Source organism: Meriones unguiculatus, chromosome 12 (assembly GCF_030254825.1).
Source record: "Meriones unguiculatus strain TT.TT164.6M chromosome 12, Bangor_MerUng_6.1, whole genome shotgun sequence".
Classification (NCBI taxonomy): domain Eukaryota; kingdom Metazoa; phylum Chordata; class Mammalia; order Rodentia; family Muridae; genus Meriones; species Meriones unguiculatus.
In genome coordinates, this window is record NC_083360.1 from 66,758,700 (window position 1) to 66,774,519 (window position 15,820).

Genomic DNA, 15,820 nt, shown 5'->3' on the forward strand with positions numbered 1-15,820 from the left:
AACAGGAGCTACACAAGGAGAGCAATAGATCCAAAAAATCTGGGCACAGGGGTCTTTTCTGAGACTGATTCTCAAACCAGGGACCATTCATGGAGATAACTGAGAGCCCCTGCACAGGTGTAGCCCACGGCATTTCAGTGTCTAAGTGGGTTCCATAGTAATGGGAAATGGAACTGTCTCTGACATGAACTGATTGGCCTGCTCTTTGATCACCTTCCCCTGGGGTGGGGTGGGAGGGGGAGAGCAGCCTTACCAGGCCACAGAGGAAGACAATGCAGCTACTCCTGATGAGACCTAATAGGGTAGGATAAGAAGGAAGGGGAGGAGGACCTCCCCTATAAGTGGACTAGGGGAGGATCATGAATGGAGAACAGGGAAGAAGGGAGGGGTGGGGAAGGGAGGAGGGAGGGAGCTACAGGGGGGGATACAAAGTGAATAAACTGTAATTAATAAAAAAATTAAGTTAAAAAATTAAAATTAAAAAAATAAGATGACCGTGCACATTGCCTTTCCTCTCCACAATCCAAAGACAGTGATAACTAGAGCTGCATGAAAGCCACAAAATCCCACCCGCCTTCCTCGGTTCTCAGTTCTTCTCAGCTTGGCCTTCTTCCTAGGCTCTAACCATTTAGCAGCACCCATCCTGCTGTCCTTATTTGGAAACATTATTGAGGGAAAAGAATTCCTCCTTCTATCCAAAGGACCCAGGTTCAATTCCCAGAACCCACATGGCAGCTCACAACTGTCTATATTGCCAATTCCAAGGGATCTGACACCTTCACACTAATGCATGTTAAAATAAAATTAAATAAATTATAAAAAAAAAAAAGAATTCCTCCTTGCCCCTCATCCTCCACAAACCTCCATGGCTGTCACGGCACACCTCAGTCAGCATTTAAATGGACAACAGCAGCAATGTTCATAAACTCAGAGAGCGGGACATGCTTTCTAAACAGCGTGATGTATTCATACTTCTTAGGTTACATCTTAAATATTAATAACTAAATCTAACAATTGCCCTAATAAGAGCCAAAAGGGGAGAAACCAGCCCCAGAGGCACAGGGAGTTTGGCACCTATAAGACATGAGGTGCCTAAAGCCACCAGGAGCTCGCAGAGGCAAAAGCAGTGACTAGCACCCAGAGGGACTAAGAACCTGGTGCTTCCTGTGTGCGGGACAGCTCAACTTCAGAACTGAGAAAACAAGATTATGCTGTTTTAAACCTCAAAGCCTGTGATGTGTTAGGACAGTTCCAGGGAACCTGTTGACTGAAAGAAATGTCACTGCCCCTTGGATATAATCTAATATGGATGTGGTGGGAAAGGAGAGTTATCATAGAAGACAATACAAGAGTGAGCCCTGGAGTCAAATAAAATGCTCTGGATGTGGAGAGAGAAAGAGAATCAAGCAGCTTTCCTCCTGAGTATATACTTAGAGGAGTTTCCCATTGCCCTTTGTATAGTTTGCTGTGCAGATACAAATATACGCACACTTTGCTAGGTCTCTTAACAAACAGAATCTCACTATCCTGTTTCACGATGTGCTGCTTTCTTGTCATGGACACATTACACATCAGCCACATACAGATTTACCCATCTTTTATTTTTGGTTGTGAACTTAGCCTTCAGTGGCTGAGCTATTTCTCCAGCCCACTTTTGCTCATCTTTTGATGCCATAGTTTTACCATAGTATACAGACCACTATTTCTCCAATTCATCCCTAGGGAAGAACATTTAGATTATTTCTGGCGTTGTTATTCTGAAAAATGGAATAATAACCACATATAAATACATCTTTGTGTAGTTGGCAGGCATATCTGTGGAATGTACCTCTTGTAAACAGATCAAAAGGCAGGTGATACCTAATAACTCTTTAAAACACAGCAATGGGAGCTGGAGAGATAGCTCAGTGGTTAAGAGCACTGCTTGTTCTTCCATACGACTTGAGTTCAAGTATCAACACCTATATTGCAGCTCATAGGAGTTTGAGAAGAATGATTTGCCCACATCTGGCTTCACCAGACATCACTGATGATTTTAAAAGGTACTGGCCCACATTTTTCATCTTCATCTAATGGTATTGAGTGGGGATGGGGCAGGAAACTCAGATCCCTGGAATTACAGCTCCTACTCAAAATACAATTTCTGACCAACATTACATTCATCCTCTAAGTGACCGTGCTATCATTTTGTTCCCTTAGCCCTAATATGTATCATGGTATTAATTCCAGCATTCAGGGAATACTTACCAAGACCCGAGAAATATTTTGACTTTTCAAGTTCTGTTTGACACCAAATGAATCCATGCTGCTCCATCAGGTAGCGCTGGATAGAGTTGTCAGTAGCACACTGTACCTTACTGTACCTTCGGTCTCTGTTCCAGTTCACTAAGATTTTATTTAGTGATCATCTGACAGTGATTGACAGTATTCCACGAATTAAGGTACAGACTTGGTGCCTTCAACTAGTAGAGGGCTGTGCCTGAAAAGAATGCTGCATTCCTTTGGGGTAAATCACTGGTATGCAAACACCCCATTGTCTCTGTCTTCCTAGTTACAGGGGACAGGCAGGCCATGGATTATTCTTTTATTCTCTTTATTTTGTTTTGATGTTGAAACCTTTGGCTCAGACCTCATTTTCCGGGAAAAACCACAGATGTCAGGGGGATATCTCAGAGACACCCATCCTGCCTCCCACGTCTCCCAGTTTATTTGCAGTCTGCTTGCAGCTCTCAGTGACGCTCAAGGCAGCAGACTCGCTGTCTTGCAAATGGCGTTCTCATAGCACTCTTGGCAAGCTTGCCAGCAGGGCTCAGCCTGCGCTCCCACCAGGCTCCGCGCTCTGCCGCTGCTTTTCTTTCTGCATGGCTGCTCCAAGCACCACGACCAGCTGGCTGCCTGTCAGCAGTGGGAGATGGAAACGGCCTTGTGTTTCCAGCCTTCCTTCACCACTTCTTGACATGTTCTGAAATCTGAAACGGGAGGCAGAAGACACTCTGTTTCCCACCTGTATTAGCCATGCTAGGGGTAGGGAAAGGGGGAACCCAGTTGCTACTTAGAATGTATTTAAAATTCTTTCTAAGAGTAAGGTAAGAATTTTAGTTGAATGTATCTTACCATACCAAAAAAATGAACAAAAATTAAACCCTGTTGACTACCTCAATCGTTTTCCTTCCACAAAGATGATTTATCTAATTATTTATTTTATGTATGAGTGCTTTGCCTGCATGTATGTGTATGCACCACACTTGTTTCTGGTATCCAAGAAAGCCAGAAAGAAGCATCAGATTCCCTGGGACTGGAATTACAGGAGGTCATCATCCACCATGCAGTGCTGGGAATTGAACCTGGGTCCTCTGGAAGAGCAATAGATGCTCTTAAACACTGAGCCATCTCTCCCGCCCCAAAGTGGCCTTTATTTATGTGCATTTTGATCCTCAAATCCTATCATATTTAACTGCAATTTGTATCTTAGCAGCAAAACACAAAGGCAATTGTGCCATTACAGTAATGGCTTCCAAGTGCGGAAAAGCCATTCAGCCCTGTGTGCTACAATGACAGGACATTAAGCATATTGATCTGTAGGCTTCTTTGGGGCAATACACCACTGAATCATGAATATGGACATTCTAGAACTTTTGTCCTCAGGCTGGTTACTGTGCAGCTCTGGACATTTTCATCTCTGGAGAGGGCATCCCGCATGAAAGTGCATTGCCGGGACCTTCTCTTTTTTATTCTAATCTTTGCTTTACTTTGCTTTGTTTCTCAATGTACCTATGACTCCTTGGGGCTGTGAGAAAGGCTGTGAGCATCTCAATGTGCCCCTTCCCAGAAACTGTGCCCTCACTAGGGCACCGTGTTGCTAGGACTGGGAGCAGCAGTAGTTAGATCTGTCCTTTTCAGGCTCAGCCAGGGTGTAGATGGGACCTGGAGAAAGATGGCAAGTGGAAGAGATGAAGCAGAGTGCCAGAAAGTGGATGTGAGTCACAGTAGGAAGCCAAAAGAATCACAGGGGGGAGTTGCATGCCAGGGATGTCTTTCACCCCGACTCCACCCACTGTATTACAGAGGCATTAGCAGCCGGACTGCCATTCAGCCAAGTCTGCCAGTGTCTGGGAATCATTTTAAATACCATTTAGTAGCATTTAGATTATTTTTATGATAACGCAATACCCATTGAAAGGATTATTAAGCTCATATTTGCAGAGGCCTAGGAAAAAATAAAATGTATCTCTTGGAAAGATGATTCCCAGAATTGCCCCTTCAGCAATTATTCATTTCAGAGTCTCTCTGTGTACATTAGAACCTGAGATAAATTGGCCTATGCTAATGCAGAGCTCTGCTGTGGGCTTCTCCTTTAGGAATGCAGACTCTTATTACCTGTGGGTGCTCAGGCCTCTACATCCCATTTCCTTCAGTTTGGTGTCATCATTATGTTGTTTGCTCTGAGCCAAAGTCATCCCTTTCCCTTTTCATATACCCATTGCTCCTCTGTTAGTGATTTTCCAGGACAATATATTATTGAAAACAATAAACAGGGGTCAGAATTCACTTGCTTTCCTCCAAAAATAATGCTTTGGTAGGCACTGGATCTTGGCGTTTGTGGGATAGAGAGGTTTTATAAACACTTTCATTTCTCATGGCTCACAGAAGCATCCAACTCACTCCATGAAGATGGCGTTTTACTTAAACCCCAAGATTTTCTCAGCAGGTATCTGGACACTGAAAGTTGACAAACTAATCATTTAACTACATAAAAATATTGTGGGTAGGTGTAGATATAGATGATATTGATACTGATAGATAGTCCAGTAGCATGTCCCAAGTTCATTGTAGGCTAGGATTGACTGATCCTGATGTTAATGCTCCAGTGGCTCTATCTCTTCTCATTTCAAGTTCAGTGTCCTGTCAGCTTGGTAGCCTGAATTGAGAAATGTTGCAAATCAGAATTTATTTTCTTCCATCTTTCCTGCCTTCATTTCTTCCTCCCTCCTTTCCTTTCTTCCTTTCTTCTCCCCTCTGTCACCCCAGAAAGCTTAGTATTTGGCATGTATCTTACCATCTTAGTATTTGGCACGTATCATTCCTTACCATCCTCCTCAGACTTTGAAGAGCAAAGAATTTCCCCAGACACAGCTGAGAAACATCTATGGTTGGAGGCTGACCACACACAAGGTCTTGCTGACTTTAGGCCAGTTATTCCCATGCAACTCATTTCCCAGCTCTGAACACTGGAACATCTCTTGATCTTGTGTTCCTAGATCATACCACGAAACTTCTAGAGTGCAAAGACCAGGAGCCTTGTTATATTCAACTGAGAAAGATGAAAAAAAAAATATATATATATATAGCCTTTAAGAAGTTGATGTGTAGTTGAGCAGTGGAGTTGGGGACAGGATTGCTTTTGATTCCCTTAGCCTAGGACTTTCATTATTAATGAGCAAATTATCATTATTTAAATAAATAAGTATTTATAATCAAGCATAAAGGAAGATGGTCTGTTGTTTTCTGTTTGGGTGCTGGGATCAAACTCTACAAACACTGAACACTCACTCTGCTGCTGACGTACACTCAGCAACTATCAAAAGATTTGGGTGTGCAGGGCAAGAAGATAGAGAAGAAAGGTGGTTCATGAGAATGGAGCTCTAGAAACAGAAGTTTTTCTCTCTTCGCTGTTATCTGTGGGCTACGATGATATTGTTTAATTCTTGATTATGTGGTGAATACAAAATGAACCGTAAATTCCCTCCCCACCTAGTCAGTCTCCTATCCCACCTAGTTTCCTAGCTCACTGTTAATCAATGGCAAGGTCATATTTGTATCTTTCTACTTTAAAATAGTCTGAGGCTGGAGAGATAGCTCAGCAGTTAAGAGCAAACACTGCTCTTGAAGAGGACCCAGGTGGGGAATCCCAGCACCATGTTTGTCTGCTTACAACTGCCTGTAACTCCATGGGTTTGGGTGCCCTCTTTGGGACTCCCTGAACATCTACGCTAAGATGTGCACATAGCCACCAACATAGAGACATACACAGATAATTAAATTTTTCCTCGATGAAAAACAATTCTATTGTTACCTGTGGGAAATTCAAACGCTAAAGATAGCAAGGGTGTAATGGCCAACCCAACAGCCTCCTCAAGCAAGATAAACACAGATATCACAGTTGACCACTTAAAATCCTATAATCTCAACGTCTGTTCATGGGTTATGTCCATCCCTTAGCCCAGGAAAGGGACATTTGTCCATCTATGGAGGTCTTTATGTGAGGCGGTACACCAAAAAGTTACAATCCATGAGGGAGAAGGGAGGAAAGGGAGGGAAAAACAAGCCCTCAGACCCCATTCCATTTTGCTCCTTCTGGACATCTTTTTATTTCAGCCCTTTCCATGTGTCTGTGGTCCCTCATAGCCAGAATATTCTGGCACAAAACTCCCTATGATTTTCAAATCTCTGCTGGCCAGTGGGTAGGTCTCGACTGCTATCCTGAGACTGAGGACTTTCTGCATGTGACCACTGGACACAAGTGGGATGTTATAGAGGCCCAACAATGCAGAGAATGAAATGGCCCCGATTTACAGTGAAACTCCAGCTTTTCAATCTTCATCCTCATTTCCTTTCTCTACCCTCCTTGGACCTTGATGACCTTAAAGCTGGCGTGCAGGCTGAAGGGTCACAGAGGGCACCAGAGGGGAAACGTCCACGTTTTGACCAGTTTTACTACTATCATTCCAGGGAGAAACCCCTCATTCACCCATCTTGCCAGAAGCCACATTTAAAAGTTGAGAATTATCTTTCTGACTGTGGAAGTCACTTGTCCCCATAAGACCCTGGTTCTCCATGTCAACTTTCCCCTTTTAAACTGGAACCCACTGCACAGCCTTCTTTCCCACACACTCAAACAGGGTTTGAATGTGCAAGCTCTGTCCTTCTCCCTTCCCCCCCCCACGAGTCACCTGAGTCTTGGCTTTCATTTCTCAGAGCTCAGCAGTGACCCCTCCTTGTCTATTGCCAAGAGGAACATAGTATGGCTTCCCTGTTATAGACACAGTATCCACAAACTCAAAATTGAGACATCTCTTGCAGTTTTCAGTGTGTCCATGATATAAGAGCAAAGTGGGGCAAAGTGGGAATTCTTTTAATCTTAAAAATAGTATGTTTGAGTGCCTAATGATTTTGATTATGAAATATCTATTATAGAATCACACAACAGTTTTCAGAATTTTTCCAAAATATGCTTTACTCAGCTATACTGACATTAAACAATGCTCACTGATATTTTTTAACCTGACTAACTTACTGTATTAATTTTTAAAACTTGTGGGTTTTGCTGCTTTCCCATTGAAAGCACTCTAGCAGTATAACCCAAATACCTACAAGAAGTAAAACCAGAATTGATTTCAATCCTACCAGTGGCTTTTCCTCAGAAAGATGGGTGATGGCAGAGTATCACAGCCTGCTAGCCGCCCAGATGAATCACAGCACACAGGACTATTTGTTTATGTGGTTACTTTGGAGGTAAGGTCTTGTTACATAGTCCAGGCCGGCCTTGAACTCACATTCTTCCTGCCCCTACCCTCAAAGAGCTTCAATTACGGGTTCAGAACACCACACACAGTTCACTGGCCCCTAACATCAAATGTCATTCTTCTGTCTCAGACTAGGCGTCTCTATGTTACAGTCATATTCCTTAGAAATCTCATGAAGTGTTCATAATGGCAGCCCTCTGACAGTGCAAGGACAGTGACCTAGAGCTTCCCAGATGCAGCCTGTACCAGCTTCCCCTTCTCCTTCTCCTTCTCCTGCTTCCCACTGTCAGGCATTTATTGGGCTGTCTGGTCCATCTTGCCAAAATATCTGCTTCTCACTCCTGCGTCCCTGAGCTCTAAAGCTTGACACTAAACAGCTAGACACAAATCATATCCGGCTGTACCGGAGGGGCATTCCGGATATAGTTTCCCATTTTGCATGTCTCCAGCTAATAATGAAAGAGGAAACTGTATGTATGCCTCCTATATTGTCTAAGTACTAGTGGTAGTGGAAGCAATTCTTGGTCCTCTCCAGCTTCCCTAAAGTACATGAGGCAGCAGAATGGGAAGCTTACACAAGAACACATAACAAGGGGACATAAAACAGAGCAAGCTCAAGGTCTCTAAATTACTTGGTTTTCAAGATACACTTGATCTCTAGGTTTCTATGCCAGCCCTATCTGAAATTCCAACATCAATATTAGGTTCACCATTCTGGAAACTATTTATTTACATAAATCAACAAACCTCAAGTCTTAAGGAGAAATGTTTCCTTTCTGAGTTGTTGAAAATTGTCTTGGTCCACACCAAGCAAAGACAATATAAAGTTAATGTGTTATTTAGGTGTCTTAGAGCCTGCCTGTCTTCCTCCAAATTTGATCCAAGAATTATAAAAAAAAAAAAAAAGCTGAATTAGCTGCCCATTTCTATTCTGCCTCACAACTTCTTTTTATATACTAGTTTTATTTTAATACATGATATATTTTGTATACTGTTTGCTTTGGACAATACTGCTTTCTTTTTAACTATAAATATTTATGGAACATTTCAATTTTACTATTCTGTTAATAAATAAATATTTCAGACACATGATAAAGTAATTTTATATCCATATGCATTGTGTGCTGCTTACCACATTAAATTAATTAATGCATCCATCAAGAGTACAGTTATCGTGGAAGATGAAGAGGGAGGAGAACACTTAAAATCTGCTCCTATCGCATTTCATATGAGCAGCACAGTATTATTAAGCTTCGATCACTAAGTTGCACATTAAGTCCCAGACATGAATTCATCTTCTAACTGAAAGTTGAACTCGCAAGATAAAGGTATTTTTCGGGGCAGGTTGGTGGAGAAAATGAAGTATTGTTGGTTTAAATAGTCCCTTTTTCACAAGATGACATCAACAGCCCATGTAAGTCACTGGTTCGGGTTTGCTTAATGACTTCTCAAACAATGTAAATCTGATGGCATTTTAATTTTTATATTTGCAACTTATGCATAGTTTTCTTCTTTCTTGTCAGCTTTAAGGTGTCTGTCTCTTTAAAGTTGTATAAAAATGTATTTGATTTTTTTTTTCATTTCCCATAAAACATTTTTCTTAAGCACAGAACTAAACCTGCCAAGAATAAGAACAACTCCTTGGGCCAAAAACTTTGTCTCTGTGTCTGTAGCTCCATTTAGTTCTACATTCAGTGTTTCAGGGGTAAGCAGAGTTTTTAAGTTATTATATGCCATGTGTTGTCCTCCCGGGTTCTACCAGAGCACTGCACTCCCAGCGGCGTCAACAGACCTCTAGGAGTCCGTGGGAGCAGATTAGGCCGTTTCCTCCTGTGGTGTCGACAGCGGCACTCTAACGCTGAAGTGCCTTAGCGATGATCAAGAGAGTCCAGCTAAATCCCCTGCTCCTTAGTCACTGCCTACCGTGTTTAACAGCACTGGGAGCACGGACTACCGTAGTGCTACAAGATCCTGACAGGTTGATGAAGGAGGCGCTACCGCAGCATACCTAAAGACACAAGCTTGAGACCATTCACCTGGGCAGTTGTTCAAGCGGAAGCTCAACTAACCACATTTTCCTGAAATGATCTTTTTTTTTATCTGAAAGTACAACCAACCAACGAGCTATGGTAAATCGGATGAGTATTCCTTAAATAAGTTAAGTGAGTTTGTCACTTTAAGGAAAACGAAACAAACACCCGAAATGACCCTCTCCTGGCTGAGAAGACCCCTGCCAGGAACCAATCAGAAGACACCTAGAGCCCCCCTCACTAGGGGGCGCACTAGGATGATCAAGTATGTGGTGGAGAGATGGGAGGGAAAGGGAAGAGAGTGGGGTGTGCGCAATGAAGAGAGGCAGAAGGCCCGCACACTAGTTACAGCACCTCACGTAGTCAGCACAGTAGAGCTGGCCCTGGTGGTGTGTCCATGGGAGAACTGCCCGGGGGCATGAAAGAGGGAGAGCTGTCCGTTCCTCTCACCTGGGCAGTGCTGAGGAGCTGGCCCAGGTGACATTGGTGCGGAAGAGTTGCCAGGCTGACCCACTCAGTTACCACCCAGGGCCAGATCCAGGGCTTTGAGTTGGTCCGCACCTGTATCTACCCCATCTATGATCTGCTGGAACATGCGGAAGGGCTGGTCCTATAGAGCCAAAGCTGCAGGATCTCCCCGACATAGGGCAACAATGGGCTATCCAAGCGGGGTCCCAGCCAGGACCCGCTGTGGATTGTGTAGCAGAAGCTAGACGCTTTGAACCGGACCAACAATTTACTGCAATGAACATCCGCAAGGAAAGCTGTTTGCACAAAGAGGTGTGCTCTGTGGTACCCAGTGACGCACTGCGTGCTTCCACGACAAGATCCTCGTTGGTTTGTTTTCTTTCAGGGGTAAGTTGCAAGTGTGGAAGGTCTATGTGGAGTACAGGGAGATCTGTGGGATTGGGGTCCATGCAGTGAAATTAACAAAGAGTCAATTAAAAAACAAAAAAGTTAAAACAACAACAAAGCAAACAAACAAAGGCAACTGCCATCAAGTTTTGGCCAAAGATAAAATACAGCTTTGCAAATGACTGTGAGAGTTTTCGGAAACTTTTAATCCCACCATGAAATTTAAACTTTTCCGATGTGACTGATGGTGATGCTAATTAAGGTGTGTTCTTAAAATGTCATGAGAAGATATGTCGGTATTGTAAGAATTGCAGAACTTGGGAGAATATTTTTTTTTTAATTCCATAGTGTATATAATGAACTGTGGTCATTTTCATCCTCATTCTTCCGTCATCCACCTCCCTCTCCTACTGTTTCATAATCTTGGAAAGTCTCTCCTCTAATGCAGTTTCATGTTATAATTAACCTTGAAAAACCATCAACTTGCAAATTATTGATTTTATTGTTAATAATAATTTTACTGTTACTTATTAATCATTTATTTATAGTATTTTTATAATGTTCCTAGTTAGCTGTGAAGGCCATTAAAATATTTTCTCATCAAGTATGTGTATGATGTGTGACTTTTTAAAAAAATACTTAAGCTACCATAACACTTTAAAACAAATTAGTTAAGAGAGATATGACTTATTCTAGCCTTCTACTGGTCCAGGTCATGAAAAGCTCAAAACTATAAAACAATTCCAATTTTTCTATTTTAAAATATAGTTCTTGTAAAAACTTACTTTTATATTAGTATTCAATGAGCTTCTTTTTTTTTTTCCAAGACAGAGAATCTCTGTGTAGCCCTCACTGTTCTCAAATGCTCTCTCTGTAGAACAGGTGTCTTAGTTTGGGTTTTGGTACTGTAAAAAGACACTATGACCAAGGCAACTCTCCTAATGGAAAACATCTAAGTCTGGCTTGGTTTCAGAGGTCTGCTCCATTATTGTCATGCCTGGAAGCATGGCAGCATGCGGGCAGACACAACGCTGGAGAAGGAGCTGAGAGTTGTACATCTTGATCCACACTGGGCATAGATTGAGGACAGAAGACCTTGAATCCTGCCTCCACAGTGACACATCCCCTGCAAACAGGCCACGCCTCCTAACAGTACCACCCCCCAGGGCCAAGCATTCACACTATTCAAACCACCACACCAGGCTGGCCTCAAACGCAGAGATCTGTCTGTCTCAGCCTCCCGAGTGCTGGGATTACAGTCACGTGGTAATGGGTTATTTTTAACAAACAAATATTTTCCCTAAATTTTTAATTTAAAGGATTATTTCTATTTTTAACTTTTTGTACCTGTGTGCGAGTCTGTGTGGATGGGCGTGCAGGTATCGACGGAGGCTGGAAGAGTGCTCAGGAGGAGCCTGACGTGGGTCCTGGGAACTGAACTCAGGTCCTCTGAAGGAGCAGTGTATACTCCTAAATGCTAGGCATCTCTTCAGTCCTTCAATTTTAATTTCAATATGACAATGATTGTTAGGCCAAAAAATGTTGGCAATTATTACTGTATGCGTATTAAGCATACCTGTATCAAAAGTATTGTCAAGGTGAGCCTCCTTCCATTGACTCTGGAAATCCATCTTCAACAACAGATCATTCTTTTTCTTGGGTATTACCTATACTGTCCTTTAGGAAACACCAATTACCTCGCACCTCATTCTCCCATTTCTGTGCTCCACGTCGGTCATCATGCTTGTCATCAATGTTGTTTCTCTTTACTGTAGTACATGGCTTCAGTTTGCACTTCAGGCATCATGTTTCTCTCTGTTATAGCATTTATCTGCTCATTCCTTTCTACTTCCGTGTCTTAGAGGCAATGAATTTCTCTTCTTTGTTCCTTCCACATGGTTTCTTCTGAATTAAATAAGAAAACACTATTTTTTTAAAATAATCTGGTCTTTCAAATTCTTCAGTTTCCTTGGCTCAGGCTGGATTCTCTTTCCTCTTTAAATGTTTTCTTTCATTAATGTCTTCATTTGGGACAGTCTTCTAAATTTTTCTCTCTCCTGATTTGTTTTTAGAAAATGCTCTTGGTGAAGACTTTGTCCTTCATACCTGTCTCTACAGGGACGATTCTTCCTTTTCCCAAATTCATCTAGAATAATTGTTCTCAGCCTCCTTTGGGGCTTTTAATACATGTTGCAATGATCCCCAGCCATAACTTTTTCATTGCTATTTTATAACTGCAATTTTCCTACTGCTATGAATCATAGTGTAAATATCTGATAATGCAGAATATCTGATAGGCGACCCCTGTGAAAGGGTCATTCAACCTCCAGATTGAGAACCGTGTGTGTGTGTGTGTGTGTGTGTGTGTGTGTGTGTGTGCACCCTCGAGTGTGCATGCTTTATGTCCTAATCCAGCCCCTGCTCTGTGTGGGCTTTCATGTAGCTCAAATATGCTTAACCAAAATAATACTGTCTCTTCCTTCCACAACTTGATTTCAAACACTGAAAACCAATATAATTCAAGGGAAAATATGATCCTTGGAAGCCTAACTACAACACTAACCTAGAAAGTTATCCTATGAGAATTAGGTAAACCTTCAGCACAATTCACCACCTGCCTTCTTGCTCAGTTCTTTCCTTATTATCATTAATATAATCTGATAATTGAGAGTAAGGCTGTCCACGAAAATCATTCACATTGCTCCACAATGCGAAGTACCTTGACATGAATTCTGAGCAATTTGTCTCCACTGTCCTTAGACCTACATTGTATTAATAATCAACAAAGACTCGTCACAGCACTAGTTGTCTAATAGATTTGTTTTTCATTATTGATAATGTTTTCCTCTTTTTCTCTGCTCCTTTGTAAAGATTGCAGTTGGATATGGGTGTGGAATAATGCCATAGAGGCTAGGTAACAAATGCCACTTTGAGATTCTTGGTGATGTGAAATCAATGCCCAAGTTATTATAGCTCTGTAAACCCCATGAGGTAGCTCCACACACAGGACTATGGGTCAAATCTCTCATAGAATGAACAGACTATCAAACTCCTTTTTAAGGAGAGGGGGCTGTATGCAGGCTGTATGCCTAGTCTCAAACCAAGGAAATACAGAACTTTCAGGAATCTAGAATAAGGTGAATGGGGAGGTCGCTGATGTAGGAGAAGCAGGATCCAGGTAAATGCCGAGATGTTTCAGTGGAATTTTGTGCAATCCACCAGTCCATCTCTATTTGCTCACTGAACTATACTAACTGGATCCAGGGCAAACAAAAAAGGAAAGTTACTTTTGTTCTAAGTTAAAAAAAAGAAAAAAAAATCAGTGTATTTATTACACACAGTGAGGCAGGGCTTATCGCCCTGCTGGATCAAGGAGTTTTGCTGATCTCTGTAGGGAAGATTTACAGTCCTGTAAGGAAGCAGTCTTCAAGCCATAAGCAATAGGGTGTGGAGGCAACTATGGTGGCCATGTGCTGCGCACACTATCCTCATTCTGCCATGGACCAGGAAGGAAGTCTTTGTCATATTCCTGAGTCTACCCTGAGGAAGGCTTGGCCATTATCCTATGGGTCTCAGTCAGGAGTCCTTGATGTGGCCTTTCCCAGGTCAAACAATATACATTCACTCAGGACTTCATTTATTCGGGGCTTTCTCTGCTCCCCACAAATTAGGTTCTTTCTAAGATCGCCCTCAGGGGTGCTGACACGCTTGGCATGTCCCTTGAACAAGCATGCCCAGTCATAAGACTGTCTGCCAGTGATTTTTAGATGGTCCACACTCCATGCCTTTCTAGGGAAGGGAAGACCACATCATATCCCAGTGAAAACACTTCAGGGGAAAGCTCTCCTAGCCTGTTACTCACACACCCTGGCTCTGCCTGAAGTTCCCAGAAGCGCTCCTTACTCACTCTCTTTGTTCCTGCGCTGCCAACTCTGGACACTGCTCTTCTTTTTGACCATTGATCTTGGACATGCACAGCTTAAAGAAAAGAAAGCCAAAAGAGGGATAAAGCTTCAAAGAACACCAGCATGAAAATGATAATGCATCTGCTACTGCCACTGCCAAGAAAACAAAATGATTAAGGTCTGTGCAGCAGCAAGCAAATTTAGGTTAAGCGCCAGAAAAGATACCAGACATTACCCATCCTGTGACGACAATGGTGGGGCACAGTCTTCCGGAAGAAGATTGTGTAGTTTCCTCGGGAGGTATTTGGGATAAAGGGTGACAGTGCTATGTCTTGAAACACATGACTAGAGTTTTATCAGAGAATAGGAAAAGGTAATGGGCTAGATCATGTTTCCTGCCTGTCCTTTGCTAGTCAATAAGTCATATGACTGCAATCATTTATCCACCTGGAAAAGGACACTTGTCTTTATTTGTGTGTCCCTTAAGCAACAAGGTCATTACCCTTTCTGAGATAAAAATCTGCTCGCACATTTTTTTTGCACTGATTTTTCTGTTCATTTACCAGGCTGATCAAAGGATGTCTACCCTATAAAGCCTTTTCGATGTAATAAAAATTCCAGAACTCTTCCTTTACACAAATGGGAAAGGGGATGGTTTTCAATATAATGAAATAAAGATAGACTGCGATGTGCTTGAGTTAAAGGCCAGGCCCCTGTGGCTTTCCTGAGATTCTTTTCAGGCTTTCTCCAGGGACTGACCAAATTGCAGACCTACATAAAACAATCAGAAGTTGGAGCTAGATTGTTTTGGCCTCCAGGGTGGACTGATCAGACTCAACTCAGCTTTCTATGTGTCAGTTCTAGGGGTTGATCCATTTTCATTTATAAGATACAATATGGCAACTTGCTAACATCAACTTTCCCCTGCTGTCATCTTCCACCAACACACACACACACACACTTCCCCAAGTATACTGGGGCCTGGATCTAGTTTTCTTCATGCCAGGCAAACACTGCTGCCAAGCTCTGTCTCCTGCCCCGTGTCATCTCTCATGATGAATTTCGCTTCCCTTTCTTCTTCTACTCACCTTTCAGCCCTCATTTTAAACCTCTCTTTCTTGGATAATTTGTAGACTAGGTAGGCCTCTTACACACTGCTGTATTCACCTGCATTTCTTTGGCACAGCTTCATTCATAAGGGAAGTTTATTTAAAATTCCTTCTCCTTTGATCACTTTCTGTTTTCACGGATGACTTCTGTTTTGTTTCCATTTCATTTCTTCCTACCACTTGTACTTCTTAGAAAAGAGACATTTTGTTTACAGATGAGCTCTTCCTGGATCCACTGTCATCTCTCTGGAAGCTAACATTCCAACAGCACAGCACAGTGGTGCTTCCTACAGGTTAGGCAAGGCTAGCTTTCCTGGAAACTGTGGCTTCATTTCTGGAATTTTGGAGAAGTCTTATTTTCCTTCATGACCTCTCAGGATGTTGGGAATTTCATTTGC